Here is a 21,546-nt window from a genome sequence, read left to right as displayed (position 1 = left end):
GTTCTAGAGGCTAAGAGTTTGAAATCAAGGTGTCATCAGGGCCATGCTCCTTCTAAGAGTCTGGATAAAATCCTGCCTTGTTTCTTCCTACCCTCTGGTGGTAGCTATTGACCCTTGGCATTCCTTGGCTTGCAGATGCATCACTCCAGTCCTTGCCTCCGTCTTCACATGGCCTCCTCCCTATGTGTCTGTGTTTTCACATTGTTCTTGCCTCTGTGTATGTCTCTGCACCCAAATCCCTTCTTCTCATAAGGATACCAGTCACTGGATTTAAGATCCAATCTAATCCAGTGTAACCTCATCTTAATTTGATTATATCAGCAAAGATCTTACTTCCAAATAAAATCACATTCACAGGTACCAGGGGTTAGGACTTGGACATATCTTTTGGGGGGACACTATTCAACCCCTCTACCACCAAATGTGGTAGAAAGCAATTCAGCAGAGGAAGCTGAACAGAAATTGCCATGCCTGGGGAGTAGGCTGTCCATGCTCAGGGGGTGATGGAGGGCTGGACGGGGCCCCATGGAGAAGGCCCAACTGCCCCGGGCTCAGAGACGGGAGCCTGGTTTGTGCTCGGTCACCAGACTGTCTTGTGCTTTTCCTGGCTGCTCCGTCTGTCTGTCCTCCAGCTGGTAGGAGGGATGGCGATGCAGGCAGAAGAGGAAGCCCGGGAGGGGAGGCCAGCAGCTCCTGGGCCTGTCCTGATCATTTGCAAGGAACCCTGTGCAGGTCACATCGTTGCTCTGCAAGACACTCTGGGTTGTAGCTGCTGCCGAATTGACCTCATCAGTAAAGCAGCAGCTCAGTCGAGAGCCAAAGGATCCTTGGCAAGGTCTGGGAGGACTGGGAAGGAGGGGAATTTTTCTTTTTCTTTCTTTTTTTTTTCTTTTTTGGTATCAGATTTTACTTTTTTAATTTAATTTTTATTTTATATTGGGGTATAGTTGATTTACAATGTTGTGTTAGTTTCAGGTATACAGCAAAGTGGTTCAGTTATACATATATATATCTCTATTCTTTTTCACATTCTTTTCCCATATAGGCTATTACAGAATATTGAATAGAGATCCCTGTGCTATACAGTAGGTCTTTGTTGTTGACTATCTATTTTATATATAGTAGTGTGTATATGTTAATCCCAAATTCCTAATTTATCCCTCCTGAGGAATTTTTTTTAAAAGAAAAGAGATAGAGGAAGACTCCCAGGGCAAAGAATGCAGTGTTTTCCTTTTACAGAGTCACCGACCAAATCCCAGTTCATAAGAAGGACAGACCTACGCCTTATGATTTAAAAGAAGGTCCTCTGGGGACTTCCTTGTTGGCCCAGTGGTTAAGAATCCACCTTCCAATGCAGGGGACACAGGTTTGAGCCCTGGTCAGGGAACTAAGATCCCACATGTCACGGGGCAGCTAAGCCCAAACACCACAACTAGAGAGCCTGCGCACCATAATTAAGATCTGACGCAGACAAAAATGAATAAATAAATAAATACTTTTTTTAAAAAAAAGCTAAAAAAAAACAAAGAAGGGCCTCTGAGTAGGGACTGCACAGTCCTTCCTGTGTGTAAGGCTATCCCTGGGGCAAGGTGGCTTTGTGCAAGGAGCCACTTGAAGCCAGGCAGACCGGGATTCAAGCCTTAACTCTGCCAGGTACCAGCAGTGTGAACTGGCGTGTCAGTTACCTCTCTATGTACCTTATGCCCCTACATCTGAAACAGAGTGGCTTGAAAACCTTTTTTGTCTGCCTCTCTGGGTTCCGTGTCCCCATCTTAGAGCAACACCCCTTGATTTTCACTTAGAAGGCCCACCCCTCCCCTGCTCTCGTCCATGAGGTTAGGGAGGGCACCACACCTCATTTCAGTGGTACCTTCGGATGGGCTTGGAGCTTTTGGTAAGAGCCTCAACCATTGGGACGTCACCCTCCTCTGGTTGGAGTGATGGGCTCAAGGACATACCAGTGACCTGAGCTGGTTTTTGGGGTGAGTGGCTGGGCTTTTGCAGGAGCTCCCAAAAAGAGGTTTCTGCTCTCCCACTGGCCTTAGAACTCTAGGGATCTGAACCTGCAGCCAGATGGTGACTGTGAGAGGACCCACAGGGATGCTGGGGTGACAACATGCTGGCAACCTCAAGGTGAGAAGAAACAAGAGCCAGGGCAGTGTGGTCCAGGAGGCATTGTTGAATCTAGATCCAGCCATGCCTGAAGCCAGATATGCCCCCCTTAACTTTTCAGTCACATAACCCAGTACGTTCCCTCTTTTGCTCAAGCCTCGAGTTGGGTCTTGTGTCACTTGGAACAAAAACATCCCAATCAACTTAGATTAATAATATTCATCTCAGCAGGTTACTGTAGGATTCAACAGAATTAGATCCTCAGATTATGAGCTTTTTGAGGACAAGCTCTGTCATATCCATATGTGTGTTCCTAGTAGCTGACCCACAGCAGTTGCTCAGATGTTTGTGGAATGAATACATGTGCTTAAACGTCCCTAAAAGCTTATAAGATTCTTAATAAATGTTAGTTGATATCATTATCCCAGCAAAGTTAATCTCATCATCTTTTCTTGTTCCTGTTGCCCTACGTCTATGGCAATACGAAGAATGGCCATATTCTCCACCAAGAATTAATCAGCTCCTCCAAATAATTAAATAATTAAATTAGCAATATCTGTTGATGGCCTAGTATGTTCCAGGGTTGGCCAGTAAAAGTCCGGTGATGAACAAAAATGACACATAGAAACGGACCTCGTGAAGTCCCAGCAACTATAAATTGTGTATGACAAGGTTACCATGGAGATAAATTTAAGTGCCCAGGGGACACAGAGCAGGGGCAGCTAACCCTGACTTGGAGGATTAGACAAGGCTTCTCAGAGGAAGTGTTGCTGGGGGGCTGAAGGCTGAGGAGGGGTTACTATGGTAACTGGGGTGGGGTAGGAGAGTGCTCAGGGGAGAGGAACCGGGCAGTGCAGAAGCGAGGAGGTATTATAGGAACTCGGACCAGCCTGGTTTGAGAGGGCTGAGCCTGGGCTGTATGGCATTGATGAGGCTGGAAGGATGGAGGAGGGGCTCCCACAAACCATACTGAAGACTTTGGATATAGTCTTAGAGCAGAAGGAAGGCACTGAAGGGGTAAGAGGTGGGGTGGAGCATGTTCCGACTTGCAGTGTTGGAACACTCTGCTTGGCCGAAGTGTAAAGGATGGTGTTAAAGACCAAATGCTGGGAATTCCCTGTCTGTCCAGTGGTTAGGACTCCACACTTCCACCGCAGGGGCACGGGTTCCATCCCTGGTCGGGGAACTAAGGTCCCTCATGCTGCGTGTGGTGTGGTCAAAAAAAACCCAAAAAACGACCAAATGTTTGTGTCCCCCCTCCCCCCAATTCATATATTGAAATCCTAACCCCCACTGTGATGGTATCAGGAGGTGGGGTCTTTGGCAGGTGATTAGTTCACGAGGGCAGAGCCCTCATCAAAGGGATTAGTGCCCTTATAGAACAGATCCCAGAGAGCTCCCTCATCCCTTCTACCATGTGAGGACACAGAATATGGTCGTCCATGAACCAGGAAGCAGACCCTTACCAGGCACTGAATCTGCCAACTCCTTGATTCTGGACTTCCCAGACTCCAGAACGGTGAGAAATGAATTTCTGTTGTTTACAAGACACCCAGTCTCTGGTATTTTGTTACAGTAGCCGGAATGGACTGAGACGGATGGGTTGTCTGGGCAGTACACCCAAGGTGGTGCAGTGGTCCGAGGGAGATGCTGGTGGCCTGAACCCAGGGAGAAGCAAAGGGTGGAGAGAATTGGGCTGATTCCACAGTTGTTTGGAAGTGATGGAGAGGATGTTGGGAAAGAGGGAAAGGGAAGACTCAAAAGGCAGTTGGTAGAACCACGTGGCTGTTTCCTGAGAAAGACCTGGACAGGAGAAACAAGGATGGCCATTCACGATTGCCGATTCCTTCCACTGCCAAGGAGAGCTCTGGCTCAGCCCATATCCATCCTGGGCTTTAGGGATAAGCAGGGGAACTGCTGTGGCCCCAGCTAGGTTTCCATGGAACGAGCTGAGGTTGAGCGGGGGGGACTGGCAGCCGCTGCCACACATGCAGGAATAAGAAGAGAGAGACGTAGAGAGCCACGTTCAGAAGGACAGAGAAAGAGAGAGACAGCTGGGCAAACAAGCTTTGAAAAGTTCTGCTGCATTATCACAGTAATTCCCTGTATTGGTTTCCCAGGGGCTGCCATAACAAATTGCCACAAGTCTGATGGCTCAAAACTACGGAAATTTATCCTCTCATAGTGTTAGAGGCAAGAAGACAAATCAAGGTGTTGCTGGGGTTATGTTCCCTCCAAAGTCTCTAGGGGAGAATCCTTCCTTGCCCCTTCCAGTTTCTGGTGGCCCCAGATGTTCCTGGGCTGCATATCATTCCAATCTCTGCCTCCATCTTCACGGCCTTCTCTTCTCTCTACCTATCTCTCCTCTGTGTGTCTCTTATTAGGATACTTGTCTTGGATTTAGGGCCCACCTGGATAATCCAGGATGATCTCATCTTTAGATGCTTAATTACACCTGCAAAGACCCTTTCTCCAAATCAGGTCACATTCACAGGTTCCAGGGCTTAGGATGTGGACATATCATGTGGGAGGGCCACCATTTAACCCACTACTTTCACTTCTAGCCTTTTCTCAAGGAACAACAATGAAGGTTTCAAATCACTTTTTTATTAATTTTTGTATCAGCTTTATTGAGATATAATTCACATAACGTACAATTCAACACATTTAAAGTGTACAATTCAATGGTTTTTAGTACATTCACAGAATTGTTCAACAGTCACCACAATTTAAGAACATTTTCACCATCCCCCAAATGGTTTGTTTCCCTTTAGTTGTCACCCTCCATCTCCCTATCTCCCACAGCCCTAGGAAACCACTATTCTATTTTCTGTCTCTATGGATTTGCCTGTTCTGGACATTTCATATAAATGGAATCATATGTGTTCTTTTGTGACTGGTTACTTTCACTTAAGCATAATGTTTGCAAGATTCATCCATGTTTCAGTATTTCATATAGGCAAATAATTTTCCATTGAATGGATAGGCCGTATTTTGCTTATCCATTCATCATGGACATCCTTGCAACGATGGACATAGCTCATCCATTCAGTGATAGACCTTGGAGTTGTTTCTACCTTTTGCCTATTATGAATAATGCTGCAATGAATAGTCATGTATAAGTTGCTGTATGGACATATGTTTACATTTCTCTTGGGTATATACTTAGGAGTGGAATTGCTGGATCAAATGGGAACGCCGTGTTCAACTTTTTGATGAACTGCCACATTGATTCCCAAAATGGCTGCACCATTTTACATTCCCACTAGAAGTATATGAGGGTTCCGATTTCTCCATGTCCTCACTAACACTTGTTATTATCTGTCTTTTCCATTACAGTCATCCTAGTGGCTGTGAAGTGGTACCTCATTGTAGTTTTGATTTGCATTTCCCTGATGACTAATGCAGTTGAGCATCTTTTCATGTTCTTCTTGGCCATTTGTATAGTGTCCTTGGAAAAATGTTTCTTTAGGTCCATTTCCCATTTTTTAACTGGGTTACTTTTCTTTTTATTATTGAGTTCTAAATGTTCTTCATGTATTCTAGATACAAGGCCCTTATCAGATAAATGATTTGCAAATATTTTCCTCCCATTCTATGGGTTGTCTTTCACTCTCTCGATAGTATCCATCGAAACACAAAAGCTTTTAACCTTAATGAAGTCCAGTTTATCTATTTTTTTCCTTTGGTCTCTTGTGCTTTGGGTGTCATGTCTAACCATTGCCAAATCCAAGGTCATGATTTACCCCATGTTTTCTTCTAAGAGTGTTATAGTTTTGGCTCTTATATTTAATTATTTTTATGCCTACTCAGTGTTTTGAATATAACACCTAAGAAGGATCCACAGGTGGCCAACCAAATAAGCTGTGGCCATGCTTACTTGGGAAGGGCCCATGCAGGATTTGAAGAAAAGTTTCCTTATGCATTTCCTCCGCCTTCCCATCCTCATCCCTGGGTCCTCCTCATGGGAGAGAGTCCTGGAGCACAGCTGAGAAGCCTGGTGTAGATCTGCAGGGGTAGACACGAGCTATAGATCAAAACTGCAGGACGAGAGTGGAGAACCGGAGAAGCTCGCTCTCCAGAATCCATCCCAAACTGAGAGAGCTGGAGCAGACAGCAAGTGAGATTGAGCCTGTGGTCAAAATGAAATAATCCACCCACCAGAATATCTGGACAACGAAAGACAGGTAATGCCAAGCATCGGTGAGAATGTGGAGCAACTGAGACTCTCAAACCTTGCTGGTGGTAGTGACTATTGTCACCACCACTTTGGAAAATGGCAGGTCTCTCCTACGATAGAGCGTATACACCTTGCCTACGACCCAGCTACTCAACACCTAGGTAGATACCCAACATGAAGGTGCACACATGCTCCCCAAGACATGTACAAGAATGCTCATGAAAGCACTAGTCTGAATAGCCCCCAACTGGAAACAACCCAAAGTCCATCAACAGCAGAATGGATAAATTATGGCATATTTGTGCCACAAAATCTTATATAGCAATAAGGATAACTAAACCACAGCATGAAAAAATCTCATAAATACAGTACTAAGTAAAAGAAACCAGACTCAAAAAAACTATACAATATATTATCATATTTATATAAAATACAAGGCAGGAAAATTAATGGTGAAAAAAGCCAGAATAATGGTGACCCTTGGGGGGGAGCAGTGCCTGGAAGAGGGCACAAGGAGGGCTGTTTACCTTCTCTTTCTTCATCTGGGTACTACTGACATGGGTGTGTTCACTTTGAAAATTTGCCTAACTGTACGCTGATTATTTGCATTTGGGGGCATGTAGGTTATATCATGAAATTTACAACAAAAACAATGAAAAACTAGAACAAGCAGAAACTGGATATAATGCTGTGTTCAGGGATGGGGTGAGATGAATGTCAATTACAGCCGGCCCAGGCCCAGATCCTCCTATGTGAAGACTGACACTCCCAGCAGAGGGGGTGGACGCTGACAGCGGTGGGACCCTGCCAGGCCAATGTGTGGTAGGAAAAGGGCAAATTAACTAATAGTCCTCTTCTTTTTTTCCTTCTCTCCCTCCTTCCTTCCTTCATTTATTAATTCACTCTTTTATTACAATCTCAGGACCCATTTATTGAGTAACCACATCAGCTACACCCTAGGCACACAAGCTAAGTAATATACAGCCCTTGTCAGCACGAAGCTCACAGACCGATGCGGGAAGCAGATCCATAAAGAAATCGGTACAATCTAGAGGGAAAGGGGAACTGATAGGCATCTGTCCAGGCAACAGCATGGCCAGATCAGGCTGACTGGGGACCAGGGAAGGGCAGGGGGACAGTTAGGGAAGGCTTCTCAAAGGAGGTGATACAGAACCAGGGGCCTTAAGCAGGCTACAGAGAGAGGATGCTCCTGGCAGAGGAAAGAGCCAGCCTGGCTCCCCTCCTGTTACACCGAAGTGGACATGAGTAGGAGGTGAGTATGAAAAATTGGGGGGGAAGGTCAAGAACCATAGAGAAGGGGCCTGGGGATAAGTCCATGGTAGTAGATCATACAGGCTACTGTGTTCTTAACCGCTGGCTGGATAGGAGCCCAAAATGATCCTGGTAGCAAGAGGCTGAGACGATTTTCCAAGAAGTCATCTTCTTGCATTCGCATCTGTGAAGCACACAGATGGCCTACTCAGGGGTCCACGAAAACAAAGCAAAGATGCTCATCTGGCTGGGTGTGAGGCCGTAGGGTATGGTGGGGTCTGCAGACCTTGACTCTTCCGAACTATCCATAAGCATTCAGATTCTGTTGTTTTCAAAATGAGGTATAGGACAAACGGAACAATTAGGTCCCTGAGTCCCATCCAGCATGTGGCTGCCAATTTGCAGCCTCTGGACAAACTTATTTCCAAGGTACCTCCAGATTTAAAGGGTGATTTCAGTAATTTCGTGTGTGGGTGATGCAGTCACACAAGGTAAAGTGTCCTCTGAATTCCTTCGTCTCCTGACAGAGTCTCTCAGTAGACAGGGCCACCCTGGGAGCCTTTGTGCATCTTGCCCTGACTGTCAGGGGCAGAACACAGAGGGATAGGTTGACTGGTTTGTTTTTAATATTTATTTATGTATTTGGTTGCACCGGGTCTTAGTTGCAGTAGGTGGGCTCCTTAGTTGCAGCTCGCCAGCTCCTTAGTTGTGGCATGCGAACTCTGTGCACGTGGGATCTAGCTCCCTGACCAGAGATCGAACCTGGACCCCCTGCATTGGGAGTGCGGCGTCTTATCCACTGTGCCACCAGGGAAGTCCCCAGAAGGACTGGTTTTTAACTGTGGAAAAATACTGGCAATCATAACAGATCTTGATCCAGGTTCTGGAAAATCCCAGAGGCCAAGAGCCTTGGATGCACAGTTGTCCCATGACCAGGGTAGGAAGAATTTTGGAATTTGTGGGACAAGTCATCTTCCTCTCTGGGAAGACCTATTTTGTGCCAATTATTGGGCTGGTCCCTAAGCCCATGTCATCTTTTTTTTTTTTTTTTTTTGCGGTACACGGACCTCTCACTGTTGTGGCCTCTCCTGTTGCAGCCTCTCCTGTTGCGGAGCACAGGCTCCGGACGTGCAGGCTCAGCGGCCATGGCTCATGGGCCCAGCCGCTCCGCGGCATGTGGGATCTTCCCGGACCGGGGCACGAACCCATGTCCCCTGCATCGGCAGGCAGACTCTCAACCACTGCGCCACCAGGGAAGCCCCCATGTCATCTTTATAACAATGTCTTAGGCTGTTTATTATGATTATCCTCATTTAACAGAGGGGCAGAGAGGTTCAGTGACCTGCCCAAGGTCTCACCATGGCAAGCAGCAGAGCCATTGCAGCTAGAACTCCACACAGTCCCGAGCCCACTCTAAGACAACCGCATCCGTGAGGATGAGCCTGTGTCTAGTCCAAGGCTCAGACAGGGGAGGTGACTCTTGTTTATTTTTGGGTTTTTTTTGTCAGAAAAAGGAAATATCAAGGTTTAATGCCAGGTGAAAATATGAAACGTGAAGCTATGCACAGATTTCTGATCAGATTCATGTCACACTTTTATTTTTTTTACGTCTTTATTGGAGTATAATTGCTTTACAATGGTGTGTTAGTTTCTGCTTTATAACAAAGTGAATCAGCTATACGTATACATATGTTCCCATATCGCTTCCCTCTTGCGTCTCCCTCCCTCCCACCCTCCCTATCCCGCCCCTCTAGGTGGTCACAGACGAGGTGACTCATTTAATGCCACACAGCTGTCAAGTTAGTACATTATTATCATGCTCCATTTATTCTTTCAAAAATTTTTCTTGAGGATCTGCTATTTATTCAATAAGTACTTTTTGAGCACCTGCCTGACACTGCTCTAGGCTCTGGGGACACAACAGGGAACACAACAGACAATAATCCCAGCCCTGGCTGAGCTTACATTCCGGAGGGGAAACAGTGAACAAATCCTGAAGTAAGTCAGGTGAGAGATGGGGAATACAGTGGAAGAAAGTAAATCAGGGAAGATAGGCAGGGTGTGTAGGAGGTGTGAGCGTTGCTGGGTTTAATAGGACTCACTTATTAAGCCAGGGCTCACGTCCTCACTTCCTTGGGTTTTATCTCAAAGGTCACCTTCTCAGTGGCGCCTTCCCTCACCTGCTTTTCATCTCACCTGGTGTGTGGAGACAGATGCTACAGAGCAGAGGCAGGGGGGCCAGACAGGAGGCCATCTCACTGACCCAGGCAAGAGAAGACCAGACTCACCCACTCACCAGAAAGCCCCCGCGCAGCAACGAAGACTCAGCACAGCCAAAAATAAATAAAAAATTAAAAAATAATTAAAAAAAAAAAAGACGGGGCTCAGTCAGGGTGGCAGCAGCAGAGGTGCAGAGAAGTAGGTGGATCCCAGACATATTTTGAAAGTAGAGCTAACAGGATTTGCTGATGGATTGGACATGGCAAATGAGACAGAGCAATGATGATATCAAAGTTTTGGGCCGAGGGACTTCCCTGGTGGCGCAGTGGTTAAGAATCCGCCTGCCAATCCAGGGGACACGGGTTCGATCCCTGGTCTGGGAGGATCCCACATGCCGCGGAGCAACTAAGCCCGTGCGCCACAACTACTGAGCCTGCGCTCTAGAGCCCACAAGCCACAACTACTGAAGCCCGCACGCTCTAGGGCCTGTGTGCTGCAACTACTGAAGCCCACATGCCTACAGCCCGTGCTCCGCAACAAGAGAAGCCACCTCAATGAGAAGCCTGCGCACCGCAACGAAGAGTAGCCCCTGCTCGTCACAACTAGAAAAAGTATGAGAGGAGATGGTTTGGGGGAAAGTCAGAAGTTCAGTGTTGGGCATGTTAGTTTGAGATACCTCCTGGATTTCCGAGTGGAGATGCTGAGGCAGCATGGTGCTGGGGACTGTGGGGAGGAGTCAGGACATGGGAGGAGGTCCATGAACTTAAAGCACTCTCCAGATAGTTGGGAAGGCCGGACACTCTGGTGAACCTCCCCGGGGCCTCTTGATTCCAGCAACACCCTGACATCAGGACACTCTGATGTCCCTCATGGTGGCCTCCAAGACGACCCCAGTGGTCCCCACTTCCTGGTATTCACGCTCTTACACATTCCCCTCCCACACAGAATAGGGCTGAACTGTAACAAATAAGAGATGGCAGAAATGATGGTTTATGATGACCAAGACTAGGTCATAAAAGAAATCATGGCTTCTGCTTTGCTTTCACTTGGGTCCCTTGCTCTGGGGAAGTAAGCTAACATGTCAGGAGGACACTCAAGCATGCCTATGGAGAGGTCCATATGGCAAGGAACTGAGGCCTCCTGCCAACAGCCATGAGAATGACCCATCTTAGAAGTGGGTCCCCCAGTCCCACTTCAGCTGACTGCAGGCCTGGCTGATAGCTTGACTGTAACCTCATGAGGAATCCTGAGACAGAACCACCCAGATAAGGTGTTGCCAGATTCCTGACCCACAGAAACTGTGTAAGAGAATGACCTTAGATTGTTTTAACCTGCTAGGTTTGGGGGTAATTTGTTACATAGCAATAGATAACTCATACAAAAAAATAATTTTTTTAATGCCTAGAAGGGCAAGGCAGGCACTCTTGTAACTTACCCAAGTTATTAGTTACCTGCTGGCTGACCCTGATGAGCGAGACAGCTGCCCAGCCTGCCACTGCCCAGCTGTCCCAAGACCATCCTGTGGCTTCTGAGACTCCTGGGTCAGGTATGTGCTTAGCATCTCCACAAAGAGCGTCAGCTTCTCCCGTAGGAAACCTCCATCATCAAGGTCAGAGGCAAGATGAACTAGCAGGGGTCTCAGTCCATCCTCTCGGGTTCCAGCTTATCCTCACCCTCCCCCACTTTACATCTGTCTTCTCTTCCCAAATGCCTGCCCTATGGACATAAAGCTCCATCATCAGACACAAAGAGAGCAGCTTTACAGAGGCTGTTGATGCAATTAGTTACGTAATATCAAAGGCCATAACAAATCTCTTTACAGAGCTAAAGGTGGTTCTGCTGCTCTGACACAGCCCTTCAAGCCTCTGGGGGCACAGAGGCAGAATTCAGATTTGGGGAAAGTGAGTGCATGGGCCCAAGTGGGCCTTGTTCATATTCTTGTCCTGGTATCTGGTCTGAGCTCCACCCAGAAGAAGCACCAGACCTCTCTCCCCCATCCCCCAGCAGAGTGTCAGGATGCCAGAGTCCAGTGGCAATGGGTTTGGAGTCCTCAGACCTGGGTCTAGAAACCCTACTTGACAGTTACTGGCTAAATGACTTTGAGTCACTTTACCCATCTAACCTCAATTTCCTCAGCTGTAAAATGGGTATTTAATGCTGACTTAATGGGATTATCGACATTAGATAAGCTGTGTTGACCATCCATTAAATAGTGGTGATTATCATGATTTGATCTCATGGCTCAAGGCCGGCTGGTTGGGGCTTGGACGGGGAAAACCCAGCACTTTTCATGTCCCTCCAGTTCCTTTTGGTGATATCAAGTGCCTAATCTTTTTTTTTTTTTTTGCAGTACGTGGGTCTCTCACTGTTGTGGCCTCTCCCGTTGCAGAGCACAGGCTCCGGACACGCAGGCTCAGCGGCCATGGCTCACGGGCCCAGCCGCTCAGTGGCCATGGCTCACGGGTCCAGCCGCTCCACGGCATGTGGTATCTTCCTGGACTGGGGCACGAACCCGTGTCCCCTGCATCGGCAGGCGGACTCTCAACCACTGTGCCACCAGGGAAGCCCCAAGTGCCTAATCTTTATCTTTACCACCCCTCCTGGGGCTGTTGGGGGAACACAAATAAGAGTTTATGTGAGTAAATGTCTTAAAAGATGCTATCACAAAGGAGGGGTCTCCAATGATGGCAGTTGGATGAGTGGTTTGAGCCGCAAGGACCTCTCTTTCAGTATCTGCAACTTCTTTGTGGGTAAGAACCATCTTTTACAGTCCTCAAACCTTGAATTTCACTGGCGCAGCCAGAGGAATTTGGGGTCAGAACTGGGAGGGGAGGAGGTTGGTGGACAAATTTTCAGAAGAAGTCTGGGAGGTATAGAAGGGAAGAGCTTGATCTAGCTGCTATCTCTATATCTATTTATGCACATATCTATTTATATATGTCTGTTTTAATCTGTCTACATTTCTAGTTATTTAGTAAACATTTATACAGCACTTAACTATGTGCCAGACAGCACTCTAAGCACTTTATGCAAATATTACCATTTATTAAGCACCTAGTGTATAAGTGCGAGCACCTGGCACATGCATTCCCATTCAACTCTCCCAGCAACCCTGCAAAGGAGCTATTATTGTCCTCCTTCTGAGGTTAGCAAACAAAGCAAGCAAATGGGGAAGCTAGGATTCTGAGTTTTGTGAGATGCCAAAACCCACATCCTCCCACCACTCCTGACATGTTAGAAATCCAGGCAGGGTGGAAGCTGCCCGGGTGGAAAGATTCAGCTAGTTTGGAGAACTAAAGCTGAGATGGTTCACAAATTTCTTCCACATCGAAGAATGTTGAGAGGACCTGCTAGCAGGTGTTTGAAAATAACTTTCCCAGTGTCTTCATATTAAAAGGGAATAAACTGGGACTGGAGAAGTCAAGGGAGTTGCCCAAGGACAGTTGTGTTCCAGCCACATACACTGTTAAAAAGAGTTTTCAGATGGGCAGGGAAAAAGTGAAAGGCTTTTTATTAAAGTCATCTGTAGACCCTTTCAACATTCAGCATTCTTTTCAGGAATGTTCTCATCTCTTCCCAAGAGGGCACAGCCTGGCCACTGAACTAAAGCAAGTCAGAGAGAATGGATGTTCTTTCAGCTCTTACTCTGTACCAGGCATTGTATACACATCACCTTGCAACAACTCTAAGTAAATATTTTCATTCTCCTTTTATACCTGAAGAACTTGAGGTTCAGAGAAGTAAGAGGATTTGTTGAGGCAGTGGTGGAGGTGGGATCTGAACTCAGATCTGGTTGTCTCCAGAGCCTGCGAGGCTCCTTCCACTGCCACTCACTGTCTCATCAGAGGGCAGCCAGGCCACCAGGCAGGACGGCAGGGTTAGGTCAGAGCTATCCCGCCCCTCAGGAAGACATGCAGACCAGCCAGGAACAACTCCCCAGAAGGCTTGGGAGTATACTCCATTCCCCTGAGCCTCTGCTCTCAAGGCATCATGGCTGCAGGGCCGGGAATGGGCGGTCTCAGAGATGCCCTTTGCGTTACTGTTCATGCCTCCGAGCAACAAGCTGAGGTCCACCTCGCCCAGGTTCCCGTCCTCAGGTAAACCCCCATTATGCCACCCACCCAGGGTGCTAGTCCAGAACCTGCTTGAACACTTCCAGGGACAGCAAGCCCACTCCCCACTAGCTGTGTTAGCGCAAGCACTCCAAGCCCCCATCAGTCCATTGATAGAAATAGGGCCACACATAATAGGAATAGGGCTTTCTCTGGCTCTGTCCCCAGCAGCTCCTGCCCTACTTCTGGGAATGCCCTGCAGGTGTCTCACAGGTGCTCCGCCTTTAGAGGTACGCTTCCCAGATATCAACCACCCACTTCAAAAATGCTGACTTATGAGGACTTCCCCGGCGCTCCAGTGGTTAAGAATCAGCCCTTCCAGTGCAGGGGGCGCGGGTTCCATCCCTCCTTGGGGAACTAAGATCCCGAATGTCCTTGGTGCAGCACCCCCCGCCCAAAAATGCTGACTTTAAAAAAAAACAATCTTCAGTGTCCACAGGAGATATGAAGCCACCACACTGTCATAAAGCCACCACTGATCACCTTGCTTCCCAAGTGGAGCCCCAGCTGCCCTCCGCTCCTGCTGCTTCCAGGGGTGGCCTTGTTTCAGGGCCCACAAATGATCAGAATCTGGGAAATATTATTGTCTGCAAACTTTGCACGGGAAACAGCATGGGGTGGGGGGGGAGGGGCGAGGAAGGTAAAATTAATGCTCGCGGGTGTGTGGGGCGAGAGTGCTGAATTCCAGTCCCCCGCTTCCCAGGATGGGCTGCGCTGCCTTACTCAAGGCACACGCCCTCCCGCAGGTCCCAGTTTCCCCATCCGTGACCGTCAGGGATCTGATTCCGGGCAGAGGGCGGGGAAGAGCCGGGTCAGAGGCCTTGCTCGGCTTCTCCCGCTCCTCGCCGGCCGGGGGAGCTGAGTCCTGGCAGCCGAGGGAAGCCGGCTCGGCTCCGGCGCCCGGGGAAGGCGCTGCGGGCTCGGGCACCCCCTGCGGGCCGAGAAGCGCCTCGCAGTGCCGGCGATCGAGGCCGGCGGGGAGGGTGCCGGGCAGCCGCCCGGGCCGGCTAAAGTGGGGGCAGGCCTATGTCACTGGGGAGAAGGGAAATGAGTCATCGCTCCCCGGGGCCGTGAGTAGGCCCCGGGCGAGTGCAGAGTCGCGGCTACAGGAACCCGGGACAATGGCAGGAAGTGAGAGGAATGTGGGCCTGGCTTCGGCAGCGGGGGGTCCCCGCCGCCTCTGACGCCGGACCCTGCAGAGGGTCAGGCGACTAGGGGGAGAGGGGGTGATACGGTGCTGGGGGTGGGGCGTGTGGCTGGACGGATGGAGGTGGCCGGGGTGGGGGAGTGGACGTGGGGTGGCTGGAGGAGGACGTAGTGGGCAGAGCCGTGCCCGGGGTGCCCCAACCGGAAGCACAGCGCAAGTCATCTTTCCATCAGCCTAGCCGGACCCCTCGGTGGCTCCTCAGTACCCTTGGAACGGCGCTCAAATTTGACCGAACGTGAGAATAATCCCAGGGGCTTGTTAAAGCCCAGATCCTGGGGCCCCAGCCCAGTGTAGGTCAGAGCTGAAGCAACAGGAGTGCATTTTTCACAAACTCCTAGTAGGTGATGCTGAGGCAGGGGTCCTGGGACCACTCCTGAGTAGCTCCATCTTAGAATAGACTCCAAGCCACTTAGCTGGCCTATTGTTCCTCCAGCCTCACCTCTCCCCACTTCCTACACCCTGCACACATGTTCTAGCAAAACTCAACTACTTACTTTTTTCTGTTTCTTTCCTCTTTGTGTTTACACAGGCTGTTTCCTTTGACGGAAACAACTTCCTCTCACTCCACTGCTGCCCAAACTGGCTGACTTCCACCAACCCTTTAAAATCTTCTCCATGGTGTACGTCAAAGGGCACAAGTAACACAGTGGAAAGGCAGCCCACAAAACCGGAGAAAATATTTGCAAACTCTATACATGATAAGGTGTTGATATCCAGACTATATAAAGAGCTCCTATGAATCAACAACCAAACAACACACAATATGATTTTAAAATGGGCAAAGGACTTAAAGAGACATTTCTCCAAAGAAGATATAGGACTGGTCAATAAGCACAAGAAAACATACTCAATATCACTAATCACAAAAGAAATGCAAATGAAAACCACAATGGGATACCACCTCACCCATTAGGATGGCTACTATCAAAAAACAAAAAACAAGAAGCGTTGAAAAGGATGTGGAGAAACTGGAACGCTTGTGCACTGTTGGTGGGGATGCAAAATGCTGTGGCTGCTGTCAAAAACAGTATGGTGGTCAGGACTTCCCTGGCGCTCCAGTGGTTAGGACTGGGCGCTTTCATTCACCAGGCCCGGGTTCAATCCCTGGTCAGGGAACTGAGATCCTGCAAGCTGTGTGGTGCAGCCAGAAACAAAACAAACAAAAACAGTATGGTGCTTCCTCGTTTGATCTGGGTGTCCGCCAGAAGGAACTGAAAGCAGATACTCAAAGAGTTGTTTGTACCCCCATGTTCATAGCGGCATTATTATTTTTTTAATAAATTTATTTTTGGCTGCATTGGGTCTTCGTTGCTGCGCATGGGCTTTCTCTAGTTGTGGCAAGCGTGGGCTACTCTTCGTTGCCGAGCACGGGCTTCTCACTGCGGTGGCTTCTCTTGTTGCGGAGCACGGGCTCTAGGTGCTGGGCTTCGGTAGCTGTGGCTCGCGTAGAGCACAGGCTTAGTAGTTGTGGCGCACGGGCTTAGCTGCTCTGCGGTATGTGAGATCTTCCCGGACCAGGGTTCAAACCCGTGTCCCCTGCATTGGCAGGAGGATTCTTAACCACTGCACCACCAGGGAAGTCCCATAGCAGCATTATTCACAATAGCTAAAAGGTGGAAGCAATCCAAGTGTCCATCTACAGGTGAGTGAATAACAAAATGTGATATATACATACAGTGGAATATTATTCAGCCTTAAAAAGGAAGGAAATTCTGACACACACTACAACATGGATGAACCCTGAAGACATTCTGCTAAGTGGAATAAGCCAGTCACCAAAGGACAAACACTATAAGATCCACTTATATGAGATACCTAGAGCAGTCAAATTCTCAGAGTTAGAAGAATTGCCAGGGACAGAGTGGGGTGGGGGGAATGGAGTTATTGTCTAATGGGTATAGAGTTTCAGTTTTACAAGCTGGTGGTGATAGTTGCACAACAATGTGAGTGTACTTAGTGCCACTGAACTGTACACTTGAAAATGGTTAAATTCATAAAGTTTAGGTTATGTGTATTTTACCATAATTAAAATTAGAAAATAAACAGTCTCTGTGGCAGCCTCTCTCCTGGTTGGAGAGAGCTTGACCCTGTGGCCCCGCCCCACTGCACAGGATTAGGAGACACAGTCCTTTGCTGGGGAGCCAGGTTACATAGGGTCTGTGGGCCATCGTAGGACTTGGCTTGTACTCTGAGTGAGGGTTTTGAGCTCACAGTGACTTGATCTGATTCGTAAAAGGTCCCTCCAGCTGCTGTGTTCGGAAGGTTGAAAAAGGGGAGCAGAGGGATTCGTTGGGATGAGCTGCTTTCTTGGCCTCCTCCTGCCCTCAGGCGGAGCTGACCTCTTCCTCCCTTGCTCCCTGAGCTTCCAGGACACTTCTCATAGTTGAAACACTGGCTGTTTGCTTCTCAGTCTTCCTCCAGATCGATGTATACACAATCCCTGGCCCAGAACAGGTGCTCAGCAACAGATGTGGCAAAGCAAGTTAGATGCAATTGAGATAACAGCTGGAACCTGGGATACTGGTCAGGGTTCTTCGATTGCAAGCAACAGAAACCAACTCTGGCTGTCTTACAGAAGAGAAAAGAAAACTTGGGAGGTCCCCAAAATCCATAAGAAGGCTGGAGAACTAGGCCTGGAAGAAGTATAGGAAGCAGAAGAGAAGTTCCTTGGCAGTTAGGTTATGCTGCTGGGGTGAGTATACCAACTGTCTCTCCCAACCTTGTTTCAAAGTCCTCGAAAGGGGTCTGACTAGCAGGCCTTGGACCGTGTCTCCAGGCTTTGGTCTCATTGGGGCAGAGAGAGGAACAGCTGTGGCTGAGAAAACCTCCAGACACCCCTTTGATTTCCACGAGGGGAGGGCAAGTTTCCCCTGATCCATTGTCTCAGCAAGGCTGTGCTTGTGGGGGGCAGGTCATGGGAAAGGAAACCAGAGAGCTGTTAGGGGAAATGAATCCTGAGTGGCCAAGGGCCACTGAATGTCCACTACAATTTCCCAGGGCTAAAAAAGCACAGAGGCATGAACTGTGGCCTGTGACCTATGACCTGTGGACTGTGAAGGAGATGCATCTTCCTTGCCTTTGCATCCCCGGTGCTTAGCCCAGCACCTGGTACTCAGTAGGTGCTCACCTAATGTTTATCCAGTGAGGGAATGGATGAAATGACCAGGCATGGAAGCCCAAGGGCTATTAGTGTTTCTTGAAACATCCATTTTATGAATAAAATCGGGTGGGATAGCAGCAGCCTCAAAGAAGAGATTTGCCAAAAAGTAAAAACAAAAACAGAAACAGTCTCAGGGGATAAATTATAGCCCTGTTCCTTCTGGCCCTTCCCAAAGGCCCTGTCAATCTAGCTCTGAGCAGGATTAACATTTATTTAAAGCAATTGGCCCCATGCAGCCTTGGCTGATTGCAGGGGATACAGTGGAGAGACTGGGCAGCGTGGGTGGGCCAGCCTCCAAACCCTCTCAGAAGCCCATAGATCTGGCCCTGACACGGTGTCCAGGCTTGGGGCCCAGCAGTCTCAAAGGAAGAGCAAAGCGGGAAGTTACGATTGCGTGTGCCATGAAGTTGATGTCTTCCAAGGAAATCCACTGGGCTGGGCACCAAGAAATGTCCCCATCCAGGTCTGGGGGCCTGACTGTAGAGCCGGCCTGGAAGCCATACAGACCAGACGGCTCCTGGGCCTGGGACGTCACTAAAATGCCCCAGGTGCCCCCCCAGGGGGGAGGGGGAGGAGGAGGCTGTACATGGAGCCTCGGACCAGTCACCTTCAACCAGAGCAGAAACACACTTTGAGGTTTCCCGTGGAAGTTCTGTTTGCATAAAGAGTTTGCCCATGTGGGCTTCCCTGGTGGCGCAGTGGTTGAGAGTCCGCCTGCCGATGCAGGGGACATGGGTTCGTGCCCCAGTCCGGGAGGATCCCACATGCCGCGGAGCGGCTGGGCCCGTGAGCCATGGCCACTGAGCCTGCGCGTCCGGAGCCTGTGCTCCGCAACGAGAGAGGCTACAGCAATGAGAGGCCCGCGTACCGCAAAAAAAAAAAAAAAATGAGTTTGTCTGTGTAACAACAAAGTTTAGGCTTTTGTTCGCTCAACTCGTGCACCCCTTTTCACAAAGTGGTTTGGGTATACAGGTGGAAAGGACACTTATTACTTACGTGACCTTATTAAGACTTAGTTTCCTCATCCATAAAATGAGGATAGTATAAGGAGATTGTGGTGAGATTAAACAGGATATATATATTAATGTATGTGGCTCATGCAAGTGTTCAGGACACCTCGGCCAGAGCAGTGGGGAGAGGGCCCTGGTCCAGAACCAGACGGAGGGTCCTGTGGCCTGAAGGAGAATGACAGAGGCCCCAGGAGGCAGTGGGAGCCTGGGGGGAATGGTTTGGGGATGCCCTTGGGCTGTGACAGTGACCCTGAGGAAGTAACAGGAAAACATCGGACCTGAAGGATGGGGGCCTGCAGACGGGGGCCTGCGGACGGGGCAGGAGAACCTCAGAAGTGACTTGGGAATTGTTTCACGAGAACCAAAATGCCATCCTCCTACCACTGCATTATTGCATTAAGATCTCAGAACTAGGATATAGCTCCTGGAAGAAGTGATACATTTTCCCCCACCAGCCTTATGGAAAAGGGACTCAGAAATGAGGCACGGTTGTAGAAAATAAAGAAACTTCTCTGTCTCCTCCCCACCCCTTGAGATGCCTGGCCACTGAGAGAAAACCCAGCCTGTGGACCTGAGGCCTGGAGCCCAGAGCATGGACTGCGCATGCTGTCTCAGTCCCTCCCACCACTTTCCTCTAAGTCTCTGCACTTGGTGCTGCCCCCTCCCCAGGCCCCATCTGTTCTGTGGTTTCTTCCTAATCTTGACTTTCTCTGGAGGGTGGAGCCACGTTTTATGACCCCTGTAAAACACTGTGAGCTGTTTACTTCCTCCTCTGGGTTACTTAGGAGCTGGTTCTTGTAGGAGCTGGGGAGAGGGCAGTGAGAAAGGAAGGGGCAGGCTGATCTTTCGAGGCTCCCCCACAACCCCTCAACACAGCTGTCAACAGGGAGATGTGGCCCGATTCCAAGGCTTGGCAAGACAACCACAGACATTTGCAAAGTGACAAAAGGGGAGGAGGGGCTTAAGAAGAAAACAGCTTTCACACACGAAAATGCCTGGAAAAGTTTTCCAGACTCATTATTCTTCTCTGGGGTGATTCTCAAGGCCAACAGAGCCTGGGGCCTACAGCTCCAGGAGGTGACTCAAGTGGCCCAGCAGACACGCAGATGCTTCCTCTCTGCCGAGTGTGTGTGTGTCTGTGTGTCCATCCCAGGACAGGACACTCTCTAGATCTTTAGAGCCAGTAGGGCATTTAGCCATCCCCTAAATTCACTTCTTTTAGGGCATGTGGAAACCAGGGCCTCAGGGACATAACCCGCCTGAGGTCACACCATTCTTCAGAGATAAAGGAGGAAGCGGCCAGGGACTCTGAAACCATCTCGCCTGTGCCCCAGCACTGGCTCCTCCAGCTTGGTGGAGGTCACTCTCTCACGATGGCACAGCCTGTAGATAAAGACAGCATGGTTGGACTGCCCAGCATCGGTCCTCACCTAGGGCCAGGCCCTGTGCTTTTTTACATAGGTTATGTTGTTCCACGTACTCCTCACCCTCATCTTCCAAAAGCGGCATTTTAATCCACATTTCAGATGAGGAAACTGAAGCCAGGTGTGTTTTATTTCCCACAGCCCATGCTGGTCCTATTTATATTATCATGATTGACATTTTGAGCACATACTCTGTGCCAGGCACTATCTACACACTTCACACATTAGTTCATTTTGTCCTCATCCTGGCAGGTACTAGGACTAGCCCTATGTTATAAATAGGTCCCTAAGGCACAGGGTTTGAGTAATTTGCTCCAGGTAAAAGCCAAAACAAACCCACAAAAAACAAGGGGAGGAGTCAGAAATCCAACATGCAGTGAAGGAGGGGAGGTGAGACAGGGAAGGGAGGAAGGCCCCTGAAGTCTGCACGCATGAGGAAGTGACCACTGTGGGCAACTGGGGTCACTCCCACCGGGACCCTCTGAGGGGCTGCGTAGAACACACATCAGGATATGGCAGAGGGGTAAAGATGCTCCTCGTTGGTTGAGGGTCACAACTGGGGTGTTGGCAATTCCTTGGTACTTCTGAGCTGCCCCTGTGTGGGCTCCATATCTAGGGTATGTCCTGAGGCAGAGATGCCAAAGCTACCTTCCTAAAGCTACTATCTGCAGGTGACTCCAGGTGGCCCAGGGGCAGCTTCTGCTACCGGCACAGTATTAGACCCGGCACGTCGGTGCTCAACAAATGCTCATTCACTTCCCTACTCTCTACAGGTTTTGTTTTTTTTCATTCACTTCCCTACTCTCTACAGGTTTTGGATTTTTTTTTCTTTTTTACCCAGGCATTCCT

Source organism: Lipotes vexillifer, unplaced genomic scaffold (assembly GCF_000442215.2).
Source record: "Lipotes vexillifer unplaced genomic scaffold, Lipotes_vexillifer_v1.1 scaffold216, whole genome shotgun sequence".
NCBI classification, from domain to species: domain Eukaryota; kingdom Metazoa; phylum Chordata; class Mammalia; order Artiodactyla; family Lipotidae; genus Lipotes; species Lipotes vexillifer.
Note: the sequence above shows the minus strand (reverse complement) of the source record.